Raw genomic sequence first — 11,833 nt, 5'->3', positions numbered from 1 at the left:
ATCGTATTTATGAAATTATTTCCATTTAAAATCATAATAAAATTAGTATAATATATAATTAATATATTACTCATTATTATAAAACTATTACTGCTATACAATTAGAACATTAATAAATATTAAAAATATTTTAATGAATAAGTTATTATTATAATCGATGATTAAATGTTAGATGAATGAAACATAATCTAAAACGATGATAAAATGTATTCCTAGTTAATTAATTATTATCAAATAATACTTTTATTGAATATCGTTTTTTAATTTATTTGATTCAAGATAAATTTATATAAAACTTAATTAAACATCATATAAATTTATATAATTTATATGATGTTTTATATTTTACTAATATGAAGGATAGAAGGGAAAACGGTAACAGTCTATTTCTGTAAAATTTTCAAGAGAGCAAAAACAAATTTATAAATTCCTATCTGTTTAATAATGAAACAAAAATTGACGTTTTAATATTAGCAAGATGAAAAATGTTTTCATCAAATGGATTGCATTACTTTATACCACTGCTAATCGAATCAAACCATAAAATCTAAATGGAAAAAATGGACGACAATTATCGTTTTTCTTCTTTATCCGTCATATGTTTTCCTTTGTCACTATAATCAATTTGTCTCACTATCCAATACTATTGAAGAAATTCTAAAAAATATAGGTGTAATTATAAGCTTCGGAGTGTAAATTGTTAAGTAATTTATCAAGGTTACTTTCTGAGTAGTACGAATAATAAAAACCTTTTTTTTATGATAGAAAAAAATATTAAAATAAAATGAAATTATTTTAACTCGTCAAAAAACATTCGAATGAATTGAAATAATTTTTAATTTTTCAAATGATCATCTTCAGAATAATTTCTTTAAATTGGTTCACATAAATAATATATTTCCCCATAAAGAAGTTTTACTCATGCATATTATTTATATTACTTTTAAAGTAGTAACTTGAAACTTTAATTTATAACATATTTTATGAATTCTCTTGGCGTAATAGAAATAACACCAACGATTAAAAAAATAATGAAAGATAATTTTTTTTTCAATTATACTTGTCAGCTTTGTGTTCAGGAAATTATAACTTTGAAAATAATGTTGATTATGTATTTTATCTCCGTGTCGTAATTCTGGTAGGGGGTGTATAAAGGAAACGTTTTCACTTTGCTTTTCACAAGAAAAAAACTACATTTTTACCATATAAATATTTGTGTTCTGAGGGATCTTTCCTCCCCTGATTTTATCATGCAAATTTTTATAATTTGGTTACAATAAGTAAAAATAAATATAAATTATTAGTTTGTATTTATTTAAGTCTTCAACGTGCATTGTTTCAAAATTAAAATTAGCCTTATTATATTATAAGACATTGAAGGTTCAATATTATTATAATATTTAATATTATAAATATTACAAGACTTTCAGGTTTTTTTGTAGAAATTTATTACGTGAAAAAATGATTCCACGGTAAACACCACTGTTGTGTAATTTTTTATTAGATTAAGCAAAACTTAAAATTATTCTATCCCCACAGGCGACATTAAAACCTTAACAAGTTTATTAATTATATTTGAAATATCATGTTGGCTTATAGTAATAATAAACACATCAACGTTTATTATTACACCAAAAATTGACAAAATGATTACATGGTAAAATATTTTATATATAAAATTATAGTCTTGCAATTAAAAGTTGTAAACAATTGTTAACATTCCTAAAAGTTATTTTAACAGACATAATATAATATTGCTATTCAAATTACATTAATAATTACATTTTGTCTGTTAGTCGAAAACTGTCAGTAATTCAGTTAGACGAAAAAAAAATCCCTGAAAAATTATTATAAATATTAAAATTACTCCAAGAATACGTTTAATCAAAACCCCAATACTCAATATTTGAAATTTATTAAAATTTATAAAATTAATATTTTTCGTGGATTAAAATTACATTATCACATATAATGTTACACGATTGATGAAAAGGCCTCGTTCATACAAAACTTGATGACCTAACTACGTACTTAACTATTTAGTGCAATGTATTGAGAAAGATTCTTTTTAATATTAACCCACAATGAGAGGCTCGAAATTAATACTCCCTTCAGCCGTATTTCTCATATTAATAATTCATAAAATGAATAGTTCATGAAAGCCCTTGAAATGTATCCCGAAACCACCGCCAAAATAAATATTTTACCTTAGCCGAATGTGTTGTAAGTAAGCTAATTATATTTGAGCTATTGGATTTGACTTCAGCTATGTAAAATATTGTTATGAAAATCATTGACTGTAATGTTTAAAAGATAACTTAAAACACTTTTAAGAAAAATTACCATTTATATAGAATAAGAGTAATGAATATTTGAAATTCATAAGGTAAATAATACTTCTGGTTAAAAAAAGAAACCTAGGGTATAATTTAAAAGCAAAAGAAGTAAAAATTGAATTTTATTTATCTTGTAAGTTATTTATATAATAAAATTGATCACTCGTGGCTCATAATATTGTTTAAAATTAAATATATTAATTTAAAACTAAAAAATATTTAACCCAAAAAACAACAAAAACTAGTATAAAATCTCGGATACGTATTTTGGGAATAATGTTTCTATTATCGCAAGAGGAGGCTGTGATCTAAAACAATTTGATCATTATATTTTTAAAACTCAAAATATTTTAGAGAAATTTTAATGTGAACATTTAACAAGCATTGTGAGATATAATAAGACTAGGTGCCTACTAAATTAAGGGACTTAAGCCATAATAAAGAAAAGTTATATCATTAAATACAGGTCTTCTTCTTTTTCCTCGCCTTAATCCCAACTACTTGGAATCGGCCACCCTTTTCCTAAACATCCACTTGACACGATCTCCCCCCACATCATCTACGCTCACATCAGCCGTCTTCACATGGCATTCAATTACCTCTTCTTTCTTCAACATTCATTTCTATAACTGTACTTACAGCTTCCGATTCTTCTCTCCTCATAACATAACCAAACCATACTGTGTAATCAAATACAGGTACTTTTGTTATTTCAATAGATAATTTAAAGTTTATTGCGTAGTATAGAGTTATACTGCAAACTAATATTTCATGATGGAGTATTCCTATTTGGTTATATAGTTTTAAAGAAAAAATTAGACAGTTAAATTTTTTTGAATAATAGAAACTGTTCACAAAGACGATTTGTGAAAAAAGAAACTTGTCGAAATAATTTGCTCCTAAATACGATTTTGAAAAATTGAGAAACTTTTAAAATTAGGTTTCACATGTAATTGTACTTACAGAGCTATTTAGCGCCTATATAGGTTTGATACTTATTTTTAAATTATTGGTATTTTACAAAATGATCAAAAAATAGTTATTGGCGTCTTTATTTTTCCATAAGAACTACAAATGTTATTTAGATTATTGTCCAATTTTAATTGACACACTTTTAAAAACGTATTTAGTGCCTTTCAAAGTCAATTAAATATTTAATTTTTGGGAAAAATATAAAATGAATAATCTGCCTAATTATTTTAAAAAAAATTAATTTTAAAATTAAGACACACCTCTACCAATAACTGTACACGTTACTCTATAAAAAATTGTCTCTTGCAATGCATCGAAAATTTGCCACCGCGAGCACAGTGTAATACCTACCCTTTCTCAAATGTGATTCCGTGTATCAGATAAACAAAAAATAAACATTATTTTTATACATTCAAATTAATTACTACAAATAAATATTTTAACCTCCTTTTTTTGATAAAATTTATGATCTCTGTTTTCCTTAATAGAAAGACGATTTTTAAGACTCAGTCGGTCTATTTTGCTTTTACAACGATATGGATTTCATTTTATTTGTATAAACGTATAAATTACATAACAATATTGTACCATTGGGACTATTTATGCAAACGTGTAGTTACATTTGATAATCTCACACCGCATGCGACGTCCCATTGTTATTTTAAAAAGTAGGTATTTTTTTTATTTACAGTTAAAGTAAATAATCAACATTAGCGGTCACCAACGCGGCGTGCGCTAACCAAAACTCAATTACTCAGATTGTTTCCATTGGGGTAGTTCCAGTGATTTAAATAAATTTCGGACAGATATTATTATAAACAAAATTATGTCGCATTCGAAGGACCATGTTTTTATCTGCGTATAAACTATCCTGTTCAGATCTTGACCGAAACTTGTTTACATTAAATAAGTAGAAGAATCGGTTTTGTTTTCATATCTCGATTATGTCAATGAATTAGGCGTTTACATGTGGCCCGACAAAATAAATCTCGAATTCCATACAATTCTGTGTGAACTCTATTCATATAGCTGAAAATAATTTGAATCAACCTAAGCATGTTTGTTTACTTGATAATTTCCACAACGTGTATTGAAATGGCATGTGACGCTAACAACAAGACAATTAAAATGAGTTTTCGAGTGCACTATTGTGGTCCTCGTGTCATCCGTATACAAATCCAAACCTCGTACACTGTTGACCACGATTTCATTAGGTTTTAACTAATATAACACGAGATACCGACTATAAAAAATCATTTATTTTAATGTAATCTATTAATAAGAAAAATGATTTTCCAACGACCAGTTTATTAAAACACGTATTGAATTAATTAATTAATGTCACTAAAAAACGCAATTTATAAAATTTAAAGAAAGATCATTTGATTTTTAATACCAGGGCTATTAAAATAAATTTACTGCAGAAGAAGTTATTTTATACTCTCTGTCGTATTTAATAACATAAATAAAAAATCAAGTAAATTTACAGAATACGCGTAATCAGTAAATCAAGTGACGCGTCATTTCAACGAAGGGCATTAGCGTAGTTCACATGGAGACTGTGGTGGCCTCAGGCTCCCCAAACGAATGGAATTTTCGGGTAGAGTGAGGGTGGAGGTAAAACAACGTGGCTGATGAGTTTTCCGTCAGGTCTATTATCCAATACCAACAACAGGGTACGGGACTACAGTTACTACAGGCAAATTTTTTGATCTACGCCCATGTTGGAGTGAGAGTGTAATTTTTGTATTGAGTTAATTAAAGCTAAACCGCTTAGCATACACTCTATGAAAGATTACATTTCCGTTTTTTTGCGAAACTGAATATTATTTAAAATGTAGTAATTTGTTATTTGAACACATACACCGCATATTGTTATTAATAAAATTGCAACTGTAATGTAAAATATCGCAACCATCATCGAAAATTGGTATTTGAATTATTCTAAATAAAAATACCGAGTCGGTTCAACAAAATCGATAAGTGCGTACGGATTTCTACGTACAGTTTTTTACTCGGTTTTCTTTCTACTTGCAGCTAATTTCGAGTCGCCGTAAATGTCACCGCCTATTAGCATTTCGTGTTCACAGGCATTATGAGATAATAACGTCACACATGTTGCTGACTGTAATTTTAAATTGTATTATTATTACACTGCGTGGTCACCACACCACCACCACAAACGCCGAGCTGGTTGACCTACGGCATCTGGGCGTTTTGACTGCTTTCGTGGCCACACCTCGAAGGTCTTCATTGGTTTTTCATATTTTCGTGATGACGGTCCGTATGATTATTTTTACATTATGTTCGAAATGTTCTAGAAAACTAAAGTGGCCTATTTTTTACACGTGCAGCACCGTTGAATTATCGCCTGCTACGGTGTTTTTATTCATTATTGGTTTTATTTTCGAGAACGTTTTATTAGACAGTTAAGGCGCTCATACAAATCTAGCTGCGTTTTTTAAGAGAAGACAGAGCAAACACAAATGTTGATTAGTCTTTAACCAATCTTTATGGTTAATGAAGTATTTTTATGAAATTAGACTAATATTTGATATTCCGTTATATAAAATGATCTTTTTTCGTGAAAGTTTTGTTTAATTATTTTATTAACGCTAAATAAAAATTGAATAGTCACATTTATTTGAAAGTGTCAAAACAATAAATGAAAAAAATACGGTATTCCAAAACGATTAAAACGATAATGGATTTAATAGCATTACATTCGGTCTTTGTACTAGGATTATATGACGAGTAGTGTGATGACATATGCTCATAGTTTTAGAGATGGAATTTTTTAAAAGAACTTATTTTTATTTTTTAAGAATTTCGATTCCGGTTTAAATCCAATTTCATGTTTTCAATTAATACACAACAAGCAGTATGAATAACTCAAATAATTTAATCGATTGGCTTTTAAATTAAGTTTCTTGAAATTTAATAACAAACAGATGAGTACTACGGTTTATTTGCCTAAAGGGTTCTGCGTTAAGGCAAGATAAACCAACAAAATAATAAAATGAAGATTAAACTTATTGCCTTAAGGCCATAAATTATGCAATGCAAAGTTATTAATTAATAACTTTCATTTTTACGAATTTACTTTATTCGATCTCTAGAAGTTTCTAAAACTTTTAAATAGTAATTTTTTAGTCATATACTTTGATAATTATCATTTTTTTTAACTAATTATAATCGATAAAAATGCTAAAAATGTTAAAATGATAGACAAAATATTAATAAAATATATAATATCCTATTATATTTTGTCGAATTTTGTTTTCAATCAGTTGTTTTAAAATAAAATTTGTTTCATTGTAGTACTAGAGATTGGTCAAAAACGCTGTGTTGATAAAAAATACATAAAAAATTCAGTTTAAATGTTTAAACAGACTGGTAAAAAGGACACGGATGCTACATATTTTATTATTTATGACAATTAATGTTAGTTTCCAATAATAGATCTAAATCTCTATCTGGGGATAACAACTTTCTTATTAAATATTCACAATATTTTTTTTTAATTAGAACACTTTTAGGCTGAGGTGGCTAACTATATAGTGTTCAGTAACTAAAGAAATGGGTTTCTATTGTTCTATAAATTTTGTAATTGGTATAAGTCTGAAGCGAAATAAAATGTTACGAATAGGATTAAGCATCAACTTAAACAATTACTAAGTCCATAAGTTATCAAAGGTTATTTTCAGTGGTATCTACTTTCTTAGTTACAAAATATGAACAAAGATTATAATCACCTAACAAGCTCATACATTTTCATTTAACGACTACCTTTTTAAAGAAAATGTTGATGGTACTGTTAAGCATTTTACATGGTAGTTGGGTTTAGAAACTATATTAAGTCTTAAATGTTAGACATGGTTAAAAAGCTATTACACTTAATGTTTTTCAATAGTTCTAAAAAGGATTTTTTAGACTTGTTTACACTTAACTTAAAAAATTGTTAAAAAAATTATAGAGCTCGTATCAATATTAAATCATGTTTTTTTATTTGTTTAAAATGAAATTTTTTTGTTTGATTTGATTATTTAGAACATAATAATTCTGCAAAAAAGTGGCATTTATTTTTAAATATTATTAACCTTTTTAGGGTGACATATTAACTGGCGTTTCTTTGATTTAATAACGATGCCGCCAGGAAATACAAAACATAAATGTATGATATATTGTATAATTATATGAGTATTTTGTAAACATTTAAATAAATTTCACCTTATAAAAAACCTTATAAAACTAAGAAAAATAATTAAAAAATATGCATTATCATTAAATTTGAATGTATACATTCTTGTAAATGTCATCAAAACTAAAACATAGTTTATATTCCATTAGGAATATTCAGTGGTGTTTTGAGGGATATATGATGTATACTCACTAAAAATATTTTTAATTAAAGTAAATCCTAAAAAAATAACACTTATTTACTACTATTTTTATAACTTAAAAACTATACGTAAAGCTTTCAATATAAATAGTAAATAGAGTACGCTCGCATATCAACGTATACCTTAAAATGAAAAAAATGGTTTTTTTGTGAAAAAATCACTGGAAGATCTCATAAATAGTATAAAAGCTAAAATAAAGACATGAGAAATATCATACACAATAAATGCAACTTAAATGTGATTATACTGACATGTTGAATAATTTATTATTCAACATCATTTTATAATTTATAAATTATTAATAATACGCTTTCGAACACAAATAGCGTGAAATTTTTAATGGCTGCGCTTTATTGATATTTTCTTTTCTATGTACACTAAGAAAAATGTTTAATTTAAAAAAAATTGTTTACTCTCCTTATTTTATTGAAAAAAAATAATAATATTCTGCACTTTTACCAAGACAATTTGTTTAGTCAATATCCTAATGGAATAACGTTAGGTTAATAGAACCATATTTGAGGTTTAAAACACAATGGTTTAGGTTCGTCACAACCGGTGTATTAGATTATACAAATCCTATTAAAATATATTGATTATTTAAAACCACTGTAAAGTTTAATTTGAAACTTTCATCCGTTATCGTATTATTTACGTTAGTAATACTCAAACAATTAATAAATATAATTAAAAAATGTCGGTGATCCAATAAACTACACAAAAAACTCATTCTTGCTAATGAATATTGAATTATTATTATATTTAAAAGCTACAAATATTTACAACACTAATAGTGTAACAAACCAGCGCATTGGTAAAAGGGACATTAGAGCATCAACAGAGTTAAATTAATTTTTGTCGTGGAAAGCATTATAGTTTCACTTAACCAAATTATATTTTTAAAATAATATAATGGTGGTTAATTATAAACCCAATCCTTCAGAATACATATATTCAAAATGCTCTCCTAAATTCTCTATACCTACGGCCTAGAGCATGAATTTATGCTTTTTGAGTTTAGTGACATTCCTGTATATTCAACAAAAGAGCACTTCTTGCTTTTCCAAAAAGTGTTTATCTACTAAATTTGCATCCCAATTAGTTTTGTGTCCTAGACCATGCATGGCTCAGGACACAATATCCGTCTGGCTAAGCGAGTTAAAGTAGAGTGTTTTTTAATCAAATTTCTATTGTTATCATACTGTTTTGTATACAGCAGAAGTCATTAATGACTTTTAATAGACGCATACTATTATAATATAATAGTATGCTAATAAAATTGTATGGAATAAAATTCCATACAATTTTATTAGCATACATTGTTGAATAACTAGCGTGAAAAAATTATCTTGATAATTACCATAAGAACTATTTATGGACCATTGAAATAGATTATTGTTGCCTTCAGGATTACAAAACCAAATTATAGATGAATTGTTATTTTGAATCCAAATCTTTAAACAATTTTGAAAAACAAACAGTTGAACGGGGAACAAAAAATTATAAGAACTAAATGTTTATTTTATCTTATAATCAAACTATAAAAAAGTGGTTTATGAAATGAGACTCCCATTTAATATCAATAAGATTATATTTGAAGAGATGAAAAAAAATTATTTAACTAAATATTATTCTAAAGTTTTTTTAATAAAATATTATTTTTCTTTATAAAAATTAGAAGTCTTCAATAGTTTTCAAAAAAATGAGTGTCTTATCTTTAACAAATAACTCTGTAGCGTTAGATGTTTTGACAAGTAAATTTTAAGGATTTTAGGATTAAGCGATTTTTTAGATATTTAAAAACAAGGCAAACATTTTTAATTGACTTTTGAGAATTTATTTATTATTATCTCCCCGGAAATAATAAAATGTTTCTACTGTTTACAGAAATATTTTTCAAAGTGGATAAAGAATAAATTTAATTTACTGAAAAACATATTTGAAAGTAAATATTTTAATAATAAAAAAAGCTCCTTACAACTAGGAGAATTTTTTTTACAGATTACGTAAATAATAAAATTTTAATTCTATATTAATTAATTATTTAATAACATATTTTAATGTGTTAAAAACTTTATGTACTATATTTTCAAACAATTTTTAACTATTTAAATTTTTTATATAGGACTAATTTTTAAGTTTAGCAAGTATCGAGAAAACTTGGAAGTTAAATTTTTTTTTACTATTTATTGTTTTTTACTTAAACCTTGAAAATGACTAAAAGGTATTCAGATCATATATTAAGTCATAAATCATGATTACTTATACATTACTACTACAGTAATAAAGTAAACAAATGTTTTGTTGTGATAAATTAATAAAAAGAAAACTGAATAATATACTATACAGTTCTTTTGCATTACAAATAAAATAGTAAATAAAAATTAAAGAATGGTATAGAATCATAGTTAGGAAGGTCTTGACCCCTTTCAAATTGAAAGAATGATTCATATTCATGTGTATATTTATCTATGTATTTATAATTTTCAATATAAATCGCTTTGTTTACATTTTTCGCGTACAGATATGATTGATGTAAACATTACACGTTTTTTTTTTTAATAATAAAATCACTGCATTTTATTTATAAAATTTAATCATTTTCAATTTATAAGAGTAGTTTGTACTTGCTATGATTTAAGTAATCAAATATCTATATAAAATTACTTACTTTTACAAAATGTACGTATTTAGCTATACTTTTAAAGTGAATTTTTTTAAAATCATCAGCTCTTTATTTGTTAATATCACTCGATTTTTGTATCCAAAACACATGAACTACATAATAATATAATATATTATTAACTACATATATATGAATATTGATTATATGTATCATATTGATACTGTTATAAAACATACACCACTCATTATTCAGTAGTCTTTAAATTATTGTCTATTACTTATCAAATTAAATTTAAAATATTCATGTCAATCCTTTAAACTATTCCGAAAAATATGTCTAAAAGTGCATTGATCCATATCTAATGTAATAAATATAAGAAATTCTTTACAGTGCCGGAGCAAGCAGGGCACCTGCCCCGGGCCCCGCGGTTGGTTTAGTTTAATTTGTCTTTAGCCTATCTACTTTTTTGTCGATTAAGCAAAAAAAAAAAATTTACTTCTAATGGGGCCCCCACGTCTACATTTCCCCGGGCCCCGCAAAACTTTGCGTCGGCACTGATTCTTTAGTTGTGACAAATCATCTTTTTTAAGTAAAATAATATGTAATAAATAACACAATTGAGTAATAAACAGATAATAGTAAAAGGTCGTGACACTTTTTGCACATATAGATGAATTAAATTTAATATAAAAGGGCATAAAAACTGTCGATCTCTCTCACTACTACTTCACCTTATAAATTTTCAACGAATGTAAGAAATGGCTTGACAAAATAAGATTTTTCATAGAAAATTGAAGTATATTCATTATTCAACCTTAATCCTGACATCATTAAGGTAAATTCATATTTCACAGAAGATTTATAAGGTTTAAACTTAAGCATAATGAGTACATAAATTAAGTAGGGAAGCAGAAAAATAAAGTGATATCTAGAATAAAATATTGTCTGAATAAATTAAGAGAATCAATAACGATTGTACGAAGTTAAGCCAGCCTAGTCCAATCTTTGAGTGGGTTACCTGCGTAGACAATACTAATGAAGACTCTCTTGCGGAGATAGAGAACCCACTTGTGATTCTTATACTACTCGAGGTATTTATTGACACGACTCACAGTCAGCACAAGCCTAGATAACTACTGGTACGAGTGACGTTGTTAATAATCTATGTATGATAATTAATCACAATAATTTCTATTTCAAATTATTATTATACATAAATAAATGTTAATAAATGTATTAATAAATGTTCAAACATCACTTTTCTTTATTTTATATCTTCTCATAAAACCCTTGTACACATATCCCGAAAGAAAATTATATTATATCATTTTATTCAATAAATATTATAGTAACTCAATTATTCTCATGCTCATACAAGACCAATAATTTGACTAATTTTAATAAATTATTTATAATTATTAATTTTATTTTATATTTCTTTTTTTGAGTTATTATAATACATAAATTAAATAGTTCAATATTAATGTGATTAGAAT

The sequence above is a fragment of the Daktulosphaira vitifoliae genome, unplaced genomic scaffold, assembly GCF_025091365.1.
Source record: "Daktulosphaira vitifoliae isolate Bord-2020 unplaced genomic scaffold, ASM2509136v1 Scaffold_5, whole genome shotgun sequence".
Taxonomy (NCBI): domain Eukaryota; kingdom Metazoa; phylum Arthropoda; class Insecta; order Hemiptera; family Phylloxeridae; genus Daktulosphaira; species Daktulosphaira vitifoliae.
The sequence above is the reverse complement of the archived record's forward strand: the minus strand, read 5'-3'. Positions refer to the sequence as shown.